At 35.0% G+C, this 25,008-nt stretch overlaps 1 protein-coding gene across 34 annotated transcripts in view; it reads right to left on the minus strand.

The window, feature by feature from the left end:
- Window positions 1-25,008, minus strand: part of PTPRD (protein tyrosine phosphatase receptor type D) — a 2,207,515-nt gene that overhangs the window by 1,935,522 nt on the left and 246,985 nt on the right. For all 34 annotated transcript variants that reach the window (XM_043566630.1, XM_043566632.1, XM_043566635.1 and 31 more), the window contains exon 2: window positions 14,049-14,103. The gene's annotated coding sequence lies outside the window, so the exon portion shown is untranslated. The remainder of the gene's footprint in view (window positions 1-14,048; window positions 14,104-25,008) is intronic.

Consider the following 25,008-nt stretch of genomic DNA (forward strand, 5'->3'; position numbering starts at 1 on the left):
TTTATGCAGTACTTGAATCTCTATTCTGCCCATATTTTTTGTTATTGTGCTTTGGGAAATTAATTCAGAGTAAACGCCCACTACTTTGCTATTTTTTATATTATATATAATCTTTAACCCTATCTTCATAAATAGCACTAAGTTAGGTTTACAGAATTATTTAAAATTATTATTAATTACTTTAAATTATTTAAAACTCTTAGTCCAAATGAGAAAAGGTGTCAGCTGGACTCATTAATTTTTGTGTTACTTAATAAAATCCTGCAAATAATTCAGGTGAAATGCCAATGTCCAATGAGAAGGCCCTATATACTGACTTGGCCAATAGAAATCTGATTATGCTTAGGGACTTGTGTGTTACATTTGTAAGGCATTTATTTGATGGTTTTCTTATGAAAAATTGATGTATTAATTAAACAAAGTTCAAAATACCTTCATAGTAGAGAACTCTGAAATAAAAATAATTAAAATATATATTGGATATCATAAAATATGTTAATGAAGCCAAATCTCTAAAGTTGAATTTTTGTTGTCATTGTTAAATCTCATAAGAAAATTTCCAATAGCACATTATAGGTAGGTTGATATTGTTTCAAGCCTCAACATTTGTCTTTTAGAAAAAACAGTTTTCAACCACAGTATTGAGGTTCTGGTATTAAAGAGATAAATACTCTTTCCAGAGCCTAAATTTCTAACTACTGACTTATATACTAATTATTACAGAGGTAACTTCACATCATTGAAAATTTCAGCTCAGGCTGGCTTTGCTTATCTCCATTCTTTTTTTTATGTTTATTTATTTATTTTGAGAGAGAGCATGCTTATTTTGAAAGAGAGAGAATGTGCGCACATGCGAGCAGGGGGAGGGACAAAGAGAGAGAGGAAAGAGAGAATTCCAAGCAGGTTCCATGCTGTCACTGAGGAAATGGCTGCGAGGCTTGATGTCACAAACCTGAGATCATGACTGAGCCACCCTGGCACCCTGCTTATAACCATTCCTTAACAGTATTCACACCTTACTTCCCATCTATTGTTTATTTTCAAATTGCCTTACATTTGGTTTTATTAGCAAATTAATTATGCAAGTAAAACACAATGATTTTTGAAACTTTAGGAAATGTAGAAAAGTATGAAGAAAATCATCTGCAAAGTATCAGAAGAAAACACTTTCATTCTTTGATACATACATATTTCAGTGTTTGTTTATGCTATAATATGTATGAACGGAAATATGCTGTCTATATTGTTGTTTTTTTATTTTAAAAATTTATTCTGACCAATTTCCCATTTAAGATTACAACTGGAATCTCATCAATAAAATGAGTTCTATAATGTAATGCCCATTCCTTCAATCTAAAATTTCTTTGGAATACAATATCGCTATGGGAGATCAAAACATTAATAAGCACTCTGGTATCTGCACAACGGACAAACCTATCTATGTTCAGAGTTCTGTGAGGGTTGTCGAAAATGTTTAACTTCTTTGAATTGGTCAATTGCAGATTCTGTCTAGGTAATTTGGGAGGCATTGAAAACAAACAAACATGCACATATGTATACATTATATATGTTATATAAACATTACTGAGATATATGTATATAAAGGTAATGAATTACTATTATCTACTTCTCACAGTTGATTAGGTGATAAAGGTTAGGGATCTTTTTGGGTTTTTTTAGAACTAATGTGACTCTTTTCCCTAAAATAAAATAATATTAATCAGGAAAGTTGATTTACCTGAAGGAAACGGCCAGATCATTCATCATTCCGTAAGCTAGCCAATGGATGTGAGATAAATGATTATAAAATGTTCACACTTCTGCATATTATTGTCTATAATGTCTTAATTTTTTATACCTGGAGTTATTTTTGGGTCTTAAATTTATATGTGCTAGGTAGATTTAATGCAATTAACTCCCAGTTTTGCACTAATCTCTGGAATAGTCTATACCATGACAATGAGTTCAGAGACCACTTGCTGGACAAACATAACAAAATCTAGATTTCTTACATAAGGTGAATATGTAGTAAAACATCTTAAAGCTTCAAAGAGAGGAAAGCATTCCATTGGCAAAACCTCAGGAGATTTACAATATGTGTTCTTTGAAACTAAATTTCCCTTTTCCAAACCTTCCAAGAAAGGATATACAAGGAAGTGATCAATAATTTTTCTATCCTTCAGGTCATTACATCACTGTCTAGGGCTCAAACCAATACCAAAATTATTACAAGGCCCCATTGTGATGACTGTGTCATAATCTCAGGTTTCCGGCAAACACTCAGCCCCACTCTTCGACATCTTATGGAAGAATGACTCAAATCCTTGCAACAGGGAACTTATTACATTGCAGCCACAATTTCTGGAGTTTTCATTATAAAAATTTCCTGCCAGTACGTTGTGATAGACAATAAAAGAAGGGACTTCAACAGTTCCTGACATAAGCTTTCTGTCTCTGTAGATTAGCTACCATTTTAAAATCAAAACAACCCTAAAGAAAAGAAACATTTTATTTAATTGGCCTTACACAGACTAGGGGGAAAAACTAGAAATCCTAAGGAATACTGAGAGCCAAACATTTTAATCAGTGGCCTGGGGCCATTCCAGAATACTAAATTAATAGTTACTGAGACATAAATACAGCTTTTCATTTTTGTGTGTTGCATGAAGATGACTATTGAATTGCCCTTGGTACTTTTTTTTTAATCTTTTTTAACATTTATTCATTTTTGAGAGACAGAGAGAGACAGAGCACGAGCGGGGGAGGGGCAAAGAGAGGCAGACACAGAATCTGAAACAGGCTCAGCTGTCAGCACAGAGCCCAACGCAGGGCTCGAACCCATAAACCACGAGATCATGACCTGAGCCAAAGTAGGACGCTCAACCAACTGAGCCACCCAGACACACCACACTTGGTACTTTAAAATGCTTTTACAAAATAGACTGTTAGAACTAAAAAAAAAAGAAGAAGTAAAGGGAAGAAAGGAAGTAATAGAAGCTTTTTGTATTTTTTTCAAGATTTGAGGGCACAAGAATCTCATTTTTTAAATGTGCATCACACACAGATATGAATATACACAAATACACACACCTATACAAACTTCTCTCTGCCCAGATAAACTTGCTAGTAACTTAGACAAGTGTATAGAGAAGAATAAAAATTATCTTATATAAGGCCTCTTGATGTCCTAGAATCAAGTCAACTTAGATACTCTCAGGAGAGTTTTCCTAGTAGAATTGGAACAACTTGATGGAGGTAGGCTTTAAAATGTTACTCACCTAGAAAAATTCTTGATTATGTGTTCTGTAGGTTCTGGTCTAAGTGTAAGAAAATTCATTTCTGTGTGATAAGGGAGCATAAGGCAAATTGACACCACACAAACCTCTTCCCTCACCCCCACCCCCCAGGTGGGATGTGTGTGATACTCAGGCACTCCTGGCTGCCCAAGTACAAAGGAAAGGGAAAAACCAATGGTTAACTGATAGAGATCACAGCCACGCAGGGCATGAGTCTCCATCAGTTTACAAAATGTTTTAGTAAATTACAAGAAAAAGCCAATTTTAGCAATAGCCTCATCTCCAGAAACCTATAGACTCAGTTTCCTGTATCTCCAACACAACCCCCCTCCATAGTGATGGAACAAAGGCAAGAAGGAAAGGGAAGGTAAAATTAAATTTCCTTATAATCTGCAGCCCATGGACAGATACTTGAGACAGGCAGAATGTAACATTTCTCCAGGAACTCCTTTTTGTCTTAATGTTAATGCCTTACTAGAGGGAAAAACAATCTTAGCTTGTTACCTCCAGTATCTCCTGATTCTTCTTTAGCATATGAAATTCCTTATGGAAAACTCCCTTTCGCCTTTACCTCCCCCAACACCATAGTATATAATCAATCACTCCTCACAACCCCAGGGCAGCTCTTTCTGCCCAAGGATCCTGTCCTTGTGCTTTAATAAAATCGCCTTTTTGCACCAAAGATGTGTCAAGAATTCTTTCTTGGTCATCAGCTATGGACCCCCACCACCACTCTAAAACCTTATTATATTCAGTAAAAGAATTATTACCTAATTACAGTACAGAGAGAGGTGATATGAAAACAGGTTCAACTTACTAGAACTTCAAAAGCAGAAGATAGTTCATACTGGTCTTAGGCACCTCATTGTCTTCCAACTTTGTCAGGTCAAATGTCACATAGATGGAGGTCCTCAGAACCTTTAAAACAATCTTGTTTTATTTTGTTCATTTGTCTAGACTGGGTTTCTGTGAGTTCAAAAACTTATTGTATTGCCAATGTAAATAAATGTTTTAAAGGTTTTTGACGCACACTACTTGCAATGCCTTTTATTGTGTCATCTTAGCTAAGCTGGAACTATATTTCCCATAATTTCATCCCTTGTATGGTGTGAGGGAACAAAATGTCACTTCAAAATGTCTCTTTTTGGGACTCTCTTTGGAGAACAAACTGAGGCTTGATGGAGGGAGGGAGGTGGTGGTTGGGCTAGATGGGTGATGGGTATTAAGAAGGGCACTTATGATGAACACTGGGTATTGTATGTAAGTGATGAGTCACTGAATTCTACTACTGAAACCAATATTGTACTGTATGTTAACTAACTAGAATTTAAATAAAAATTTGAAAAAAAATATCTCTGTGGTATGTAGATTATTTTAGGCTGATTATTATTACATACTAACCTGTGTTATATTGGAATTCTTGCCTTCTAAAACATGGATGTTTAGGAGCACACTGTCAATTTAATAGCACCTTTTCAAGTGCAGAAAAGAAACATTCCAAATTAAAATACACCTATCAATTATATGATGTGCCCTGTTTTTAAAATGATTTAATGTGAAAAAAAATGATGTTGGAATCAAGGAAATGTGTTACTTTCTGTTTATATGTCTCATTGCTGTTACTGTGTGATTAACTACTCAGAAACTATATAATTCTTTGTATCCTTCCTTTTGCTTAACTCATTACTTTTCACATTAAAAGAATTCAATAAATATTTTTTAGATGATTGAATGGATGACTGAATATTCCCTGCGCAAAATAACTGGTTGAAGTTCACACATGTCAAACAAAAATGGATCATGATTTTTCAAGTAGAGGGCATTTCTTAATTCAAAACTGCATGAAGATAGTAAGGATATAGCAAGGTAATTTTTTAAAAACAATATGCATAAAGGATATTTGAAATGTTTACTTCTGTTGATTTTATGATTGGTTAGGACTCTTTTTGACTGTAAGTTAGAGAAACTCAATTTGGACTAACATTAGGAATGAGGGGGAGTGGTGTCTATAAACATACAGGATTCTAGAAGAAGAGTGTAGAGCTCAAGAGCAGGAATGCAGTGCAACTCTGATTCTTCCACATCTAGCACCGGTTTATTTGTGAATCATCTCTTCCTGCTAACAAACCACTTCTGGCTGAGTGGCATAAAACCGCCTGTGGATCAGGAATACAGACAAAGCACAGAGGGGACCGTCTGCCTCTGCTTGGCAGGATCAGGGTTCTCAGCCGGGAGACTTCAACAGCTGAGGATGATTCAAATGGTTAGGGACTGGCCTCTTCTTTAAATCCTCACTGATAGCCTCCTTCATACCGGTAAGGCTGCTGCTAATAGTCTTAAGGCCCTTCAAGCTTCTTTCACTGCTGGGCCCAAAACCAATGCCACATGGTCTAGGGTTTTGTTGTAATAGCACTTATCTACTTCATATACTAATGTATGTGTCATGTCAGTTAGTGTCTGGTCAGAGAAGCAGAATCACGATGATATGGAATAAGGGATCTACTATTACACAGATTGTATGGAATCACGGGAGCTGATGGGAACATTTCCACTAGGCTGTTGCCTCTGCATCTGATGTTGAGTCTGAATTTGCTATGATTTGGTTGGGTTATTAGTTAGGTGACTGTGAAGTGGAAGAGAGCAAGGACAAACTGAGTGATATCAGGAGACTTAAGATTTTCACTAGCTGAGATAATATGAGAAGGTGTCAAAGCATTTCAACTGAGTCTAGTTGAGGAGACAGCATGATATTTAATAAGGATCTTCTATGATTATTTAATGTGAACTTTCTTATAATCCTGATAATGGCTCTAAATGATAGGAAATATGTTAGTTTTCTTGTTCATCCAACTGAGGGTCAGATTAGCAAGAAGAAAAGAAACATCTTTGAGTTTTCACCCTCAGATGCCTCTAACTTGAGGTGTAAGCTCTTTTCAGACTTACTAGGTACTTGGTAGGTGCACTATATAACATGCACTACATACTATGTTATAAATATTTTACATACAATATGACTCAGTATTAGCATGGTCCTTACTTTAGAGATGGAGAAACTGATACCTAGAGAAATAAAATTTCTCAAGGTTATACAGCTACAAGTCATACAAATGACAGAGCTGGGTGAATTAAGAACCCTCACAGTCTGGTAAGAGTTTGTTTATTAACCACTATGCCACAAGCCTCTGAGGAGAGGATGAAACACTTCTCCCAACCTTCTGACTATCTGATTAAAAACTGCAATCCACTGACTCTTGATTTCTCTTACCCAGCTGTGTAATTGACAGATTTATGATGTATATAACTTATTGTCTGTTTTTACTACCTCCAAGAAATCTCATTAATGGCAGGGATTTTGCCTGTTTTGCTCACAGATACATCTTGACCTGGGATTGTACCTAGCACAAGGTGGGAGCTCCATAGGAATGTGTTCAATGAATAAAAGAATGATTTTTTTAAGAAGATGACAGAGTAAATTCCATGAGTGAACAGTAATTGGAGAGGAAGAGAGGCAGGGCAGTGGGAGTTGTATTCTGAAACATTGATTAGTTAGTGCAGCATGCCTAAGGTGTCAGGTGGGAGCAGAAGAAATCAGTGAGCAAGCCTCCCAACAAGGGAGGCTGAAGCCACCCAGGCTCATAGGCATTAAGCCTTTGCTCTCTCACATTTTGTTTGTAGCTTGTTCAGCAATAGACACTGGAAAGGAGGGCAGGAAGACATCAAAGTAGCTGTATTGTTCATATTTTTTCTCCCTTTGGCAGCTATTTGCTCTATTTCCTGCTGACACTACAATTTCAGCGATTTAATGATACAATTGTTTCTCAAAACGACACAGAAACAGACACCCTCAGCCATTTAATTGGCTGCACTGACGAAGGGAAATCTACTGTTTTCTAATTTCATTTTTGAGAGGTGTGGGAATTTGGAGAGGCTGGGAGAGACAGAACATTTACTTCTATGGAAAAGATACAGTTTTAGGAAGGGATATTAGTCTACCTAATTAAGGTCTGCCATTTCTATGACATGCACTAGGATATCTATGAAAATGATTCAATCCCGGCAAAGAATTTGCTCAAATTGTTTATCTTCCAATTCTGTCTGCCCTTAGGTCAATGGAATTTCACTTGCCATAGGAATTCTACATTCTCTATGTCAAGTTTACTGTGAAATAGTTTGCTAATAAATCAGAGCAGGAAACATAACTCTGTTACAAATGTCTGATCCTTTCCTTTGCATAATTTAGGTTTGCATTCTCCACGTCTCCAGGATTGCTGTGTGTTATGTATTGGTTTGATGTGATTTCAATTCCACTTATTTATGACAAAGACCAAGAAAACTTTTTAGAAGTTAAGCTGTTTTGATATAAGAATGAAGTAAATTGGGTCAGGATGTCATCATCTTATCTGTTGTCACCAATGAGAACTCAGTAGCTCAGCTATGGAGGGGCGCCTATTGGGGGCTTAACAATAAAAAGAGGAAGAAATAACTGTAGCAAGGAGACATTTTGACTATAAACATGGAGATTTTGTGGGACTACCCAAGAATGTACAGTGTGGGCAAAGCTATACTTTGCTGACTGAAAATAGTTCTTTGAAGACCTTAGTGCAATTAGTTCCATAGTGAAGGTGACCCTTTTATTCAAGCAGTGGTGAAAGCCAAGCAGTAGCCCCATGAACATCCTCTTGCCCATCAATACCCTTGCCCTGCCACTGTTCCCTAGCAACATCCTCTAGCAACAGGGTACTTTTACTTTTGCACTGGCAGCTGGATATCAACTATCAGCTGTTTTTAGCTACCTCTCCTGAGTACCACCAACTCATGCAAAGGTATATATACCTCAACTAAATTTGGACTTTATTACTTTCATCTCTCCTTGCCTTGAACAATAGTGTGGTTAATCTATCACTGGTGTGGAGTATGTTATTTCCTTATTTGCTTATTAAGAGACCTTATCCTGTACGTTACTAGTTTGTGAAATTCCCACGGTGAACCTGTGTTAAATAAACTATTGTCAAAGACAATTGCAGTCACTGAGCATTAATTTGTACCAAAACAAAAGACTGTGTAATCAGCTCCTGCATCTGGAAACTTGAATGAGCCTTGCTACCTTCTCATAATTTGAACTAATGCATTAAATATAGGAAATTTATATTTTCTATTATTACAAAAAATTTCCCTCCTTTTACCATATGATACAGAATCAATTAAAATTGACCCAAGTCTTCCTCATTTTTTTCATCTTTAACATACAAAATTAAATACTGGATTTCTAAATAGGCTAGTTTACATGGTGAGTAAATATGGTTAATTCACACACACAAAACAGTGTGTTCTGGAAGCCAAGGTGCTAAAGCTAACTATTATACATAAAAGTAGGTGTGAACTAAAGATTGGAGAAGGTATGAAAGTGGTTCATCAATTCAATTAACAAAGACTATTAAAAGAGGTTTATAAAAGGCCTATAATACATATTAAATCAATGTTTAAAAGGCAACCCTCCTTCATTCTGGGAAGAAAATGCTTTCAAGCTACTTTTTTTACAGGACTTATCTAGTATTACTTCTCTTTCTTCCAGGAACCTGGAACTTCTTTAAGCTACTAACACAAATGTTTTTGTTTCAATGTCCCTTGTCTTTCCAATAGCCTCACTTCATGGGCCTCAGTTTCATCCAAAGTGTCACTTAAAATTATTGAGCTTATTACTTTCTGGATCCCCTTTCCTAGCAAACTAACGGTCTCAAAAGTATACATAAAAATTCCATGTAAATATAAACAAGTAAGCACGAATAAACAAATACAACCCTCCGTACAAGGCTAGCGGGGCATCATTCACTTTTTGTCTATGTCTGTAACCAAAATGAGTGACGGTGATGTTCACTAGGTACAGTAAAATTCTAGCCAACACTAAGCCAAAAATAGGTGAAAGCCAAAACTGAATCTCAGAGTGTGGATAGAAGGAGATAAGTAAGTGGTCAGAAAAAGGAGACAAAAAGCAAAAGTGTTTTGGGAGAGCACTGATTTTATGTGACTCCCAAAGACATCATAGGAGGGGGAAAAAAGAAGGAGAATCAAACACTGGAAGTTTGTATTGGCCAGGAAGTGGAACACATAGCTTAGCCTATGTTCTCCTGGCCAGAATTCAGTCATAAGTAAGAATTTAACAAGAAGAACTTGGGTCAGTGGGTATGAATGCACCAACAGTTAAGAAAATTAGATCCAGACGATCTTTATATGTGTCTCAGATGATGGAAGGTTAAACAAAATCACAATCAAGAAATCAATAAAAGAAACAATAGAACAAAGTTTTTAACAACAATAAAAGAAAGTTTTATTTTCATTAGTGGCAAAAACAGAATTGGCAAATAACTGCAGGATAGTTGTTGATAAGAGCATCAGAAACAAGACACTATGGCATCATGGGGGAGGGGAGATGAGTCCCTGTGATGAAATCAAAGAAGTAATATTAGAAACCAGACTGAAAACGACAACTGGTTTTTGGAATTTGGAGATAGAGATGAAGGCTATCCTATATAGACACAAAGATGAGATGTTTCCAGATATGCCATGAAGAAATAACAAACTGCCTGGGAGGTTTTGAATGGGGAGCATCCATATTGAAGAACAACCATTTGATAAAGCAGACCAGGTGAATTGCTTTCCAAGTGCAACACTGGCAAAAACGGCATATGGTGAAATTTGCTAGAATATATAACTCCCTTTGACAAAATATCTTTTCTTTTCAATTTTATAGTTTCAAAACTTAATGGCCCATATTTGGTTTATTAAATGTGGGAGGGAAGTATTACACTAAAATTATTTTAAGTTAATAAATGTAAATTTGTAAAACAGAATTTCCCCGCTCAATATCCCATTATATGTGTATGCATTTCATTACAAATTCCAAGTAAAAATTAATGCAAAGATCTTGACAAAGTTAGGGTTGGAAAAAGAAATATAGAATTACACATGTAGGAAAATAGATATGCTACCAAGACAGCATGCTTACTTTTCTTATTGTCACATTCTAAGTGGATTTAGACTTGGTGCCAAAGAATCATATCTATCAACCTGATGAAATTGATGTGGAAAATATCAGTCAGAGTGTAATCGAATATGTACTAAGTTAAATAATAACATTTTAACATACAGAATTTGTGCTCTTTGAAAATTTAAATACAAAACAAGAGTTCATATATGGACTCATGATTTTCTATTATAATTTGGGAAGTTCAAGAAATCAAAAATTTCAGATGTAATTAATATAGTACTAAGTCAGCAAACATTAACAATAATTAAAAGCTTATTATGCTTACATATAAGAAACTTTGCGTGCATTAACTTATCAATACTTAGAATAACTCTATGAACTAGATGTTTTTTTCAGTGGAGGAAAATGAAGCACAGAAACATTTGAAAATGCCAAAATTATACAAACAACAAATGGCAGAATCCATTATTTTACATATATTAAGTTTCCCCAAAATCTTCACTCTTAATCTCTATACCAAACAACCTTCCATAATATGATAATATATTTTATGTAAAAACATATTTTCAACAATCCTTTTTTCTTTTCTTTTTGTTTTTTAAAACCTTTTTTTTTCAACGTTTATTTATTTTTGGGACAGAGAGAGACAGAGCATGAACGGGGGAGGGGCAGAGAGAGAGGGAGACACAGAATCAGAAACAGGCTCCAGACTCTGAGCCATCAGCCCAGAGCCTGACGCGGGGCTCGAACTCACGGACCGCGAGATTGTGACCTGGCTGAAGTCGGAGGCTTAACCGACTGCGCCACCCAGGCGCCCCTCTTTTTTTTTTTTTTTTGACTAATTAATGACATTATAGCAGGGAGAGGACTAAGACCTGAGACCGTTGCCTGAAATCTAATGCTACATTTCTATCCATACCAACGTAATCTTTGATCTGCTAGACTACTTTCACAAATAGACAATGAAACAGACAAAAGGGCTGCCAGTTACAAGCCAATAATGCATGTATTCACTCAACAAATAATTTTTCAGTGTGTCAAACACTGTAATGGATATTCAGTGCTCACACCAAACCCCCATAAGGCTGGCCTATTTTGACTTTCATTACATCTATAGATAAAGGTAGAGTGCTCCTTTCCTTTATCACCCAAAACTCCAACTCACCTTTTCATTACAAACACCTGGACAAAATGTCAAACTTACATTTGAGTGCGTGTGTGTGTGTGTGTGTGTGTGTGTGTGTGTGCGCGCGCATGCACACATAGCCTTGAATAGCCCCTACATCAAAGTACGGTTTTCTTAAAAGTTCAGAAATAGTAATATGTATCAGTTTGGCAAAATCATCTCTAATGACAAAGGTATTGCTTTTGAGACTTTGGGAGAGATAGCCCATCTTTAGAAAGGATAAAGAAATATTTTTTTCTAAGAAAACAGAACAAAGATACAATATAAAGGGGATGCATTAGCAGATATATTGCTTGTATGGCAAATTAATATAAATACAAAGAAATACACTCTTATAGGGGCCCAGGGTCAAAAATGTAATACAAGAGAGGAAAAAGAAATCTGAAAAAAGTTTCATGCGTGTGAAATCAGCTGAGCAAGAAGAAAGCAAATTGTTCGGAGTGCAATTGCAATTACTTGAAAGATCATAGTTAGGTAACAGCAGGGTATTGGGATGATATTGTTTAGCTTCATTAATGGATGCATATGATTCCTGGAAGAAGGAGGGTTCTAAAATGAGGAGAGTGCTGTGGGTTTAAAATGGAATCCTCATTAAAAGCAGAGGTTTCCCTGTATTGCTTATCTAACACAGGGGCAGGCAGCTTTCAGGGCTCTTTCCTGCCAGTTTGGGTGTTAAAACCAAACAGCTGACCTTTAAGAAGCTAAAGGATCCAAAATTTGCATAAAGGCTTTTTCATTCTTGTTGCTCCTTAGTTATCCCAGCAAAATGCTTTAGGATTACAAAGCTACTTCCTATTTGTTTATGTCACTCATGAGATGAACAAGTATCCCTTATTTTTTCCCTTCCTCTATCTGATGTGCAAATTTTAGATAAACAGGGATCCTCAAACCACCTTCAAAGTTTTCACTGAGAAAGACTTCTTTAGGATGTGATAGGGTTCCAGGATAACAACAACAACAAAAGCAACAACAACAACAACAAATAATTTTTAAAAAATTATCATGACATATATCTTCTCCCTTACATGACAGGAATTTTTAAGGTAGATATGTAGATTGAAAAGGGATCTATTATTCACTTAACGAATATCAAGAAACGGGAAACTGAGGAAAAATGGATATTGGATCAATGGAATTTTCTTGGTTTCTCTGAGTGAAAAATGACTTAACGAATGGTACATAAGATCAGTAATATTTGTTTCTCAAAGTTACTATAGAAATCTGCGTAATTACAGCTACTATGGAGGGGATATGTCTTAATATCTTTAACAGATAAAAATTAAGTAGGGATGCTTGCCCTCATATTTTCACACCTGCTCTTTGGTCTCTCACTTCTGATTTTTCACCTATGTAGGCCATCATAAAGCTACCACATTTTTTCCCAAGGTACAGCTCTGACTATACAAACACAAATTATAACAAAAGCCCAACATCTTCAATGACTACTTAATGCTTAAATAGTAAAATATAATTTTTTTAAATCAGGTTTCAAAGACTTCTGCCAATGAATTTTAGTCCAACATTTTGAAATGTCTCACTCTTCCATATAATTTTCTATGACTTAGCCTATACCCTATTGCCAAATGTCTCCACTTATTTCAACCTCCATGTTTCTCCTATTCTCCTCTTGAAAGAAAATAAGTTTATCCAACCCCACATGTCTACATCCTATACAACTGAAAATGTCATGTACTTTGGTCAGCAATTCTTTCACATCCCAAGAGCTAAAAAAGCTTCCCTCTTTGAAAGGCTCGTCTCACCATATCTTGACAAGTTATCAATCTCTACCTGTAGTGTCATTATATATGTGTTGCCAATATTTTCCCACTCATTTACAGATATCATGATATCTAATGTCTTTATTGCAACAAGCTGAGAACTGCTAGTTGGGAGTTAGTAGTAAGAGCATATCAGTCTTTTTACAGTGTCAACCCAAGCTGATCTTTCACTATTTAATTTTCTCTTAGCACCTTGAACTGTGCACTATATTATACAACTGGTTATGTCACACCAGTTGGAATTATGTACTATTTGTGTTGATCAGTGGCTTTGTTTTCTGTGTAAATACAGAATTGTGTACTACACAAGTGGACATCTTTAAAGTCAGAGAGATTTAGATTTGCAATTAGCTCTGACATTAAATAGCTCTATGTACTTGAGCAAACTATCAACAACTTTAGAGCATTAGTTTATTACTACTGTAGGGATAAAATCATATCTATTACAATATATTTGTGAAGGTCAAATGGAATGATTCATATTAAGCACCTTGAACATGGAAACCCTTCATATGAATGCCAGCTTTTTTTTTCTTTTGCTATACCATCTCATGATCTACATTGCTTCTTCTTAAAAAAAAAACTCCTGTACCACACTTCCTAAGTATCCTCTAAAGTGTACACAAAATTGAATACAGGTAGCATGCAACTAATGCTACTGACCAAATGTGGTCTAAGCAGGGATATAAACAGTTTTATACAGAGTTTTCAACATCATGTCTAAAATGATAAATCTTTTGGCAAAGCTAGAACTCAGGTCAAATAGTCTGATACCTGATTCTAGATCTACAGATACTACTTACTAGTAGTGTGACTCTGAGGCAGGTCCTTTACTTCTTTGATTCTCCATTTCGTCACCTGCAAAAATGAGGACATTGGACTAGATCCATGATTTCTAATTTGATTAACACTTGAAAATTTATTGGTTTGTTTATTCTGTAAATAAAATTTTATGGAAGTGAAAAAACAGAAGTATTAAAAGCACAATACAAAGAGGATGATACAAGGAGGAAATTGAGGACTTCCACCTTTTGGTCTCTTCCTACAGGTCAGACTAATTCTGGCTTAAATCTAGTCAAGGATTTACAGAGGATGCATGAAGAATTGTGCAGGCATACTCAGAATGTATGTGTAAAAAAATATAAGTTTTATCTATCCATCCGTTGATGAACGTTTAGGTTGCTTCCATACTTCCTTGTGAATAATGCAGATATATCTTCAAGATACTGATTTCAAATCCTTTGGGATATACAACCAAAAGTGGGATTGCTGGATCATAAGGCACTTCTATTTTTTGAGGAACTTCCACACTCTTTTCTATAATGGCACATTTCTAAAATTTCCATCCCCAAATGTCTGTTTACAGATGAATGGATAAAGAAAATGTGATTATACACACATAAATGCACATGCACATGTACACAACACACACACACACACACATACACACACACACACACACACACACACACACACACTGGAATATGATTCAGCCTTAAAAAAAAAAAAAAAGATAATCCTGCCATTTGTGACAACATGGATGAACCTGATTACATTAGCTCAGTGAAATAAGCTAGATGCAGAAAGACAAATACTGCGTGTTGGTCTCAATTGTATGTGGAATAAAAAATGTTAAATTCATTGCAACAGAGAATAGAATGGTGGTTATCAGGGAGTGGGATATGGGAGGTGCTGGTCCAGAAATACAGTTTCATTTATGCCATATAAATACATTTTGGAAATGTAACATACAATAATGTGACTGTAGTTAACAATACTGTGCTAAAGACTTGAAATCAGCTAAAAGCATAGGTCTTAAGTGTTTCAACACACACACACACACACACACACACACACATGCTAACTATATGAGATGATGAATATGTTAACTAACTTGATTATGGTGAATATTACACAGTGTACACATACTTCATATAATCAAGTTGTATACCTTAAATATGTATAATTTTTAATTGTCAAAAATTAAGTCAGGTGGCCTTTTTAATTTTGGTATCGAAGGGTAAGAAATTCCAAAGTTTAAACCACTCTATATCTACTGAATATTTCCTAAAGATTTTTTGAAGCTACAAAAGTTTTGTTTATTTGTTTTGTTTTGTTTTTGTTTGTTTTTTTTTTACCAAGCATGCTCCAGAACATTATTTAATTAGCTAAAAATTCCAAAGTGAAATTTGACACTAATGCTTAAATAAATAAATAGCATGTCTTGGCTTATAAAAGGTAATACAGCTAACAAATGAGTGATCAGAAACTGATCTTTTGTGTTTTAAAGATGATACTGGATACAAAACTCATGTGGATAAGCTGGTTTTGAGCTTCACTATCACTTAGACCACAACATCAGAATAGTCAATGTACAAAAAGTGTGCAAGAAATCATGCAAGAAATTAAACATGTGCTTTGGAGTCAGATAGATGGTTTTAACATTTTAACATTATAGTTCTGAGAAATGTACTTAAAGTCTATAAGCTGTAGCTTGCCTGTAAAATGCAGAATATAATATTGATCCTCCTTGTTTTTCTGTATGTTATTAAGTAATATTCGGTATAAGAAAGCACTAGCTCATATTAAGTGCCAATGAATATTAGTTCCTTTTATTTCTCCTTTTATATAGTTCCACAATATATAGGAAACATTGCCTGGCATAGAGTGTAAAGCAGTGTCAGCAACTCAACTTTTTAATGGTTTCTTTCACAGTGGTTTCTAACTTTCTAACCTTTTGAAGCTGTTAAAGTCAAATAATGATACTGCTGTGGCATAAGTGTATGCTAGGATCAATAAATTGTGGTTGTTGGAATAAATTGCAATTAAAGGGTAGTACTTGATTGCTTGACAGTAGGTAGTCTTTCTGGCCCAAATAAACTCAAGTATTAGTCTGATTTACAAGCTAATTAGTATGGACTTCACAGGCATTTCATTGGGGGACCATGAGATCATATTGACTTCTGCTCACATCATGAGAGCATCCTTCAAGTTGTTCTGTGTCAGTGATAGGTGACAACTTCGTGTTTACTTTGTTTATTCGAGAATATAGTTTTAATCATTTTTAATCAAGTAGAATATACAAGAAATTTACAATGTTTGCAAATAAGCACCCAAATGTCTAAACAATTTCACTATTGCCACTAGTCTCGCCCCCCATTTCTATACATTTAAGATAAAAATATACATGCATTCAAAAAATGACAAAGTCATCAATGTAGTACAAAGGATAGTTATTACTGAATCTTTGAAGCAATAGAAAAATATATAGAAGCATTAATTTATAGGCTAGAAAGCCACAGGGTAGGTATTTCATAACAAATTATTTGAAAAATCCATAAAAGAGAGACAATTTTTGTCTCCAAATAAAGAAGTATGCTTATTTAAAGTATAATTCTGTTTATTCTTAATTTTCCTATTCAATGCAGTATTTTATATGATAAATTCCAACATATGCCTTTATAATTATCTAGTAAATATGGGACATTCATAGACTAAAACAGGTAATTTAAGCAATCATTTGAGTTGTAAATTACATTAAGATACATCATGTGCTTTCCTCTACTATGTATTTACTTACTAGTGCATTTCCTGCTAGGGATTAAATACATTTTTGTTGAATGAAAAAATGACAAAAGTGCAATTCCTCAAAAATACATAAATATATATATGGTATGACTGTTTTTAAAATTAAGCATCGTTTCCATTAAATAGCTCTACCCCATATTTCTTGTAAATAAAAAAAGCAGCAAACAAAAGTTACAAATACGTGAAAAAAATCCCTGATGCTATGTTCTCTGTTGTCCATATTTATGTTAGATATATATTTTAGGTTGCTAGTATTATATCCAGTAAATCTCACATCATACTTATTATGTTTCTGTTATTTAGTTTTCAGTTTCTGAGCCTTATTTTCCTTTCCCTAGCTCTCTTTGAAAGGCATCTTTGTGAAGGCTGAAGAAAAAAGACTAATCTATTTGTATACTGGTGAATTCTAATCACCTACTAGAGTTTCTGACTCATAAATGCTCAATCATTATTTTTTGCATAAGGAAACTGATCACGATTAGTATTATCAATTATAAATCCTCATATTTCTGACTTTAATAGACACATAAACATATATTTTGCTAAATTTGAGTAATCTCTTAACCACTTTTATGTATGACAATGCGAAACTATATTAAATTTAAGGAATTATACAAAAACCAGAATATCAAACTTTAGAATCAATGGTAGCATTTTAAAGAACAAAATAGTATCCTAAGATAAACATGCTGAAATAAATGTTTCAGTGTCAAAATTAGTAGAAGCCCATGAAAGAAATTATGAAAAGACAAATTAGAAACAAAATCCATTCCCTAGCTTAGTTAATGTCATCCAAAACAAGAATTTATTCTTCTTGAATGCAAAATGTTTATAGACCTTGTTCTCCCCAGGATTTAACACAATACCTGGCTCATTGTGAGGACTAAATTTGTGTTTTAAATGCATTGATGAATCAATCAATCAATTCCTGATTCAGAATGTCTAATAGTAAAACAGTGTATAAAATACCTGGGAAAAAAATAAAGATGAGAAAAATATTACAATGTATAATAGAGCAATTTAACTAATATGGCATAGACTACATATTCTGTGGTTTCACAAGATTTGGTATTATTCTAAGCTGCAAGTGATATTAAAATTCCAGAAAAATAAAATACATCTGAGTAGGTAGGTTTAAAACAAATTCCTTTTCCATTCTAAGTTCAGCGTCATAATATTAGAGATATTATTTGAGAGCATCTTTTCCCCCTGTCTGTAAACTGATTGGTGAGAAGGAGGACAGGAGAATCTTGCTTCCCTGTCCTTGGGTTACATTCTCTGAAGTCAGCAGTAGAAAAGGATGCAAAGATGTGGATCTGAAAATGAGAGGTACTATGATTCCACAGGATGTATGTTCCTGCACAGGCCTTAGAACAACTGCTCAGCTCTGACTGGTCTTGAGCCTGTCAATCTATCTGATCTGATTATTAATTTGCTTGAAATCTTGTCGTGGTTATAATTTTATGTGCTGCACAATTGTAATGTCATTAAGATATAGCAAATAATTGAAAACTTATAATTGTGAAGTAGCCAAATCTTAGGCCATGAGGAAAAGAGAATTCTCTGTCTTCACTATAACACATGCCCACACTACCAGTCTCAATTTTTCTTCTCAAGAGCCACATACACATCACTACCACCCAGTTGATTTCTGCTTCTCTTCCTTTTTCCTATTTATCTTGACACTCCACTGCCTGTCACTGGGGCTAGTCTAGACCAGTGCTGCCTTTCATGAGTATCTTTTGTTTTTCCTCTAGGCGTGTTTTTTTTTCCTCTCTCAGATAACTCTTTATGAGGCAATATTAAAATCATTATGAACTTTTAACTGTAAATTATCTAAAATCACAAATCACATAGGCCTATGATCCACTTTAACACGAATGTTGTTAACTAGTTTTTAAAGAATACTGTTGAATTTTACATAAAAGGAGTATCAGAAAATCATGTTTGGAGGTATAAAATACAATTCTAATGATTTAAAACAGGGATGAGGGGTGCCTGGGTGGCTCAGTCAGTTGAGCGTCCGACTTTGGCTCAGGTCACGATCTAGCAGTTCACGAGTTTAAGCCCCATGTAGGGCTCTGTGCTGACAGCTCAGAGCCTGGAGTCTGCCCAGGATTCTTCTCCCTCTCTCTCTCTGCTCCTTCCTCTGCTCATATTCTCTCTCTATTTCTCAAAAATAAATAAACATTAAAAAATTAGAAAAACAAGCTTCTTTCATTGAAAAAAAAAATACGGATGAAGTGGAGACCCTGGGTGGCTTAGTCACGTGAGCAGCTGACATCGGCTCAGGTCATAATCTCACAGTTCATGACTTTGAGACCTGTGTTGGTCTCTGGCTGACAGTGAAGGAGCCTGCTTAGGATTCTCTCTCTCTGGCCCTTCCCCACTCATGCTTTCTCTCTCTCTCAAAATAAATAAACAACTTTAAAAAATAGCTTACCTCTTCCATTTGTTTTTTTTTTTTCTCTTTAATTATTTATCTTTAGAGGGAGAGAGAGAGACAGAAAGAGAGAGAGAGAGAGAGAGAGAGAGAGAGAGAGAGCAAGTGGGGGACGGGCTGAGAAAGATGGAGGGAGAGAATCCCAAGCAGGCCACACTGCCAGTGTGGACTCCAACGTGGGCCTTGAACTCACAAACTGTGAGATCATCTCCTGTGCCAAAATCAAGAGTCAGATGCTTAACCAACTGAGCCACTCAGGTATCCCTTACCTCTTCTGTTTGTATGTCACATATGGCCCAATTCATTTTCAAAATCTTATTTTTTTCTAACAATAAGATTGAAATGCAATCACGGATGTGAAAAAGCATAAATATACACATGTATATATTCACACAAATGTGCACACACACATTCACACATCCACACATTCACACATATTCCAGAGAATACACATATTCTCCAGTGCTAATTCCAATCCCTGGGGATAAATCATTCCAGAAAACATCATGTGGTCTATGTTTCCATCAGTTATTTCTGAATGATTAAATTGCTAAATAGGAATGTGAAGAAACACAAATACACAAACATGTGTGTGTGTGCCTCTCAGATATACTGTAGATTTGTTTCCATGTCCGTAAATATTTTTAGAGTGTCATCAGAATGAGTCATTAATTTGAAGATTAATATATAATTGTTTCAATACATGAAGAGTGGAAATGTGCAGTGTAGGGGATATATGAAAAAACTGTGTACTCTGCACTCAATTTTGCTATGAACTTAAAACCATTCTAAAAGTAATGTCTACTAAAATAAAGCATTTTATTTAAATAAGATGTTTTCATTTAGCAATATCCATTGAATTTATGCTTAAGTTTAAAATAATCGCTTATAAGTGATTTAAAAAATGAACAAAAAATGTCACATATGGTAGGCAGAAAAACTTCTCCCAAAGATGTCTATGTTCTAATTCCCAGAACCTGTGAATGTGTTATGTTACATGGCAAAGGGGATTATAATTAAGGTTGTAGATGGAATTACATGCTAACCTCTGCTGACCTTGAGATGGTAGAGACTATCCTGGATCATTGAGGTGGGCCCTGTGTAACATAAGGATTCTTTTAAGTGAAAAAGAGTAAGAATCTGAATGGTATGATCTGACAAAGACTCTATTAGCCATTGTCATTGCTGGCTTGGGAGATGGAAATGAACATCTGGAATGTGGGAAGCCTCCAGAAACTGGAAAAGAGAAGGAAACATATGTTCCCCCCAGAGCTCCCAAAAAGAAAGGCAGTCATACTATGAACATTTATGTATGAGGTTTTATGGACATATGTTTTTATTTCTCATGAGTATATACCTGGGAGTAAAACTGCTAGGTCATATGGCAGGTCTACAGTTATCATTCAGAGAAACTGTCAAACTGTTTTCCAAAATGGATTCCCCATTTATATTCCTGTCAGCAATGTATGAGGATTCCAATTTTTCCACATCCTCAAGAATACTCGTTATTTTCTTTTTATGATAGCCATATTTTAGTGGGTCGGTAGTGATATCCCATTGTGGTTTTGATTTGTATTTCTCTAATGGCTAATGATGTGAGAAACTTCTTATGTTCTTATTGTCCATTTGTATATATTCTTTGTAAAAGTGTCTATTCAAATCATTCATTTTAGTACCTTTTTAATGTAGTTAATAAGAAACAACTATTTGCTTTTTGAGGGGATTTCTTAAAAAATATTTTAAATAGACATTAATTGTAGAGCAGTTTTATGTTCACAGCAAAATTGAGTGGAAGGTATCCAGACTTCCTATATGCCTCTTACCTCAACACATGCATAGCCTCCCCCATTCGACCAGAGACCATCAGAGTGGTACATTCATTGCAACTTATGAAACTACATTGATGCATCATTATCACTCAAAATCTATGGTTTACATTAGGACTCATTCTTGGTTGTATATTCATTGAGTTTGAATAAATTCATAGTAATATATATCCATCATTAAAATATCATACAGAGTAGTATGATGTTAGTATGATATCCTTTGGTGCCTAGTGTATCCGTCTTTTCTTCCCTGCAGACCCTGAAAACCAACGAATTTTTTTATTATCTACACAGTTTTGTCTTCTCAAAAATGTCATATAGTTGTAATCATACAGTAGGTAGTCTTTTCAGATTGGTTTCTTTCACTTAGGAATATGTGTCTAAGTTGCTTCATGTTTTTTCATGGCCCATTTATTTTTAGCACTATGGTCGTCCATTGGGTGTACCACTGTTCATTTATCCATTCCCCTACTGAAGGGCATCTCAGGTACTTCCAAGTTGGGCAACTATGAAAAAAGCTGCTATCCATATCAACGTATGGATTTTATGTGAGCGTAAGTTTTCAACTCATTTGTGTAGACAGCAAGGAACATAAGTGCTGGGTGATATTATGGTAAGAGCATGTTTAGTTTTGTAAGAAACTGCCAAACTGCCTTCTGAAATAGATGTACCATTTTGCATTTCCGCCAGCAGTGAATGAGAATTCCTGTTGCTCTATATCCTCTCTAGCATTTGGTATTATCAGTATTCTGGATTTTAGCCAATCTAATAAGTGTGTAGTGGTAACTCACTGTTTGAATTTGCATTTCCCTAGTGACATATGATGTACAACATCTTTTTATATGCTTATTTGCCATCTGTATATCGTCTTTGGTGAAGTATCTGTTGAGAATCTTGTCCACTTTTTAGTAGGGCTATTTGTTTCCTTACTATTGAGTTTTAAGAGTTCTTTGTATGTTTTGAATAAGTGTCTGCAATGGACTGTATTTTTGGAGCTCCTCCAAATTCATATGTTGAAATCCTAACCCCCAATGTGATGGTATTGGGAGGAAGGGTTTTTGGAAGGTGATTAGGTCCTGAGAATGAAGCTCTTATGAATGCTATACTTGTCCATAGCTCTCTTGCTCTCTTTCTGCCATTTGAAGATACAACCAGAAGATGGCAGTGTAGAAGAGGATCCTCACCACACACTGAATCTGTCCATATCTTGATCTTAGACTTCCTAGCCTCAGAACTCTGAGAAATAAATGTTTGTTGTTTAAGCCACCTAGTTTGCATTATTATTTTATAGTAACCTGAACTAAGACACATTCCTTTATCACATATGTCTTTTGCAAATATTCCCATCCAGTTTGTGGCTTTTTATTCATTTTACAGTGTTTTTGCAGAACAGGTATTTTCAGTTTTAATCAAGTCCAGCTTATCATTTGTTTTTCTATCAAGAAGGGATACTATTAGCATGGTTGTTTCACTTTTAGAGAATAAACCTGCATATCTTTAATATGATAAAGCCTTGGGGAAGAAAGAAAATATATAGTATGGGATTTGTAGATCACCAGAAGTTTACCCTGATAAAACTGGGAAATTTTTAGGATCATGTTGCTGCAATGCAATTTGGCATTCAGATGCTTTATTTTTCAAAAAATGAAAAAAAACAATATTAATGATGCTTTTTAAGGCAGATGGATAGGTGTACCTAGCTTGTGGTGTGGTGTAAGTTCACAAGCTATGGGATACTATGGATTAAACAATATTTTATGAGTTAATAAATAGATCTACTAAATTAGGTGGTCAGAATAGAGTCCTCCCAACTCTGCATTTTATCATAGGGAAGATGCATGTTGAAAGCCTTATAAATTCATAAATGTTTCAGCAATTAATCAACAAGGAATTTCCTTTTATAGTCAAACACAACCTTTAGTTCAAAGGAACTAAAAAATAACATTCAGTACCAAGTCAATTTATCTTGGAAGTAGAAATTCTAAACAATTTTGTTATCTAAAATACTGCCTTTATTTTACATTATATTTATTTTGCATGATATTCCCTGGGATGGCTCATTTGAATATGATTAAAATCAATGAATCATGTCTTATCCTGGCTCTCTGCAGTCGGCAATAATCAATCTGTTTCTCTCGATGCCCAATTATACTTTGATAGAGATTAAGAGTCATACACAAAACCTCTCTAAAGAAGAGAGAATAGATTTGATGAAGGAGAACTTCTTATTCATCCCTAAGAAAAGATATTGTATTGAAGCAATGAAATAATTACAGGGTGCTAAATATCTATGTTGAATTCAATCATGGCTGGGACCCTTAACTTTCAAATATGCAGTGGTATTATGGGTTAAAAGTCATCATTCATCCAAGAAATGATACTGGGAAATCAGGGGTTAACATCTTCTAGATGTTTGAATTCAAACTTCCTTGTCAAGTAGAGAATCCTTAAAATTTTATCTCACATCTGCACACAAAAAAAGTGTCTTATATTTTCCCCTTTGTTCATTAATTTATTAAGATTTTTCAGGAATGAAAATTTGAGGACCTAGGAAAATACAAAGGGACACCAAATAATTGATATGTTCACTTCCCAGATGGTAGTAGAGGTAGATGGGCTGAAAATCCAGACCTGCATAGGTGGGTCAACAACTCTCTTTAATCCATCCTGGGGCACCTGGGTAGATCAGTCAGTTAAGTGTCTGACTTCAGGTCAGGTCATGATCTCATGGTTCATGGGTTCGAGCCCCACATCAGGCTCTGTACTGACGGCTCAGAGCCTGGACCCTGCTTTGGATTCTGTGTCTCACTCTCTGTCTCTGTCTCTGTCTCTCTCTCTCTCTCTGCCCCTTCCCCACTTGTGCTCTGTTTCTCTCTGCCTCTCAAAAATAAATAAATGTTAAAATTTCTTTTTAAAAAATGCATCTTACTAGAAAGATTGAGTTTTGAGTCAATATTAGGTACCTGTGTTAATTTTGGAGGCATTGATAGGTAAACTCAATTTCATTAAGCCTCACTTTGAGAAGAGAATGTAGTGGAAAGAGGACATAAGGTGGGTTCTTATTTCATCAGTCTGGAGCTCTGCTTGAGTTCCAGTGCAACCCAGTTTTATCTCATTAACCTTGGCAGGCAGTCCTTTTTCACCTCCTTTTTGAGACTACTTAAATTGTGTTCACTAAATGTGTAAGCAAACACTGCACTAAAATCAAAACATACAAAATTACTTTATCCTATTTTATTATCAGTAGATTAGTATGATTATACAAACACTCCTGCTGATCTGAGTTCTTATTTCATAGCTGGAGGTACTTAACCCAATATTACTTTTTCATTACTTCAATTGGGCAGATTCTTATACTCAAGTTTGTTTCTGCCATTCTCATTCCTATTCTTCTTCCATCCTACCAAGTTTCATTTGACTAGGGCTGAATTAACATGATTTACATTGCTATTCAAGTAGAAATTTTACATCACCTCTGTAGATAGAGCAGTTAAGTTCCTGCATATAAAACGGACAATTGTTTTACATATAAGCTTAAAGTAATGAAATATGGATCACAAGTAGTAATAGCTATATAAGTGTGAGTATTTATAATCCCAAGATCATATGTAATTGAATGTATTGCTTGTTCAAGCATTTGAGGTCTTGGATATAAACCTTTCTCACAATCTATTAGTATTTGATTATACAATAATGACACTCTCTTATTTTTATAACTCTATTTTGTCACTATAATATTTATATTTAATGTGTTATCTAAGTGACTTAAAGTAAGTACAAAGTTTACAAAATAGGATATAACCCGTATTATCCACAGAAATCTATATTAACTCTCATCTCTCTGCTTCTCTTGTAAAATATCTATAATACTTATCCTTAAATGTGGCAATATCTTCAGATGGCTTT

This window comes from Prionailurus bengalensis, chromosome D4 (genome assembly GCF_016509475.1).
Source record: "Prionailurus bengalensis isolate Pbe53 chromosome D4, Fcat_Pben_1.1_paternal_pri, whole genome shotgun sequence".
Lineage (NCBI taxonomy): Eukaryota > Metazoa > Chordata > Mammalia > Carnivora > Felidae > Prionailurus > Prionailurus bengalensis.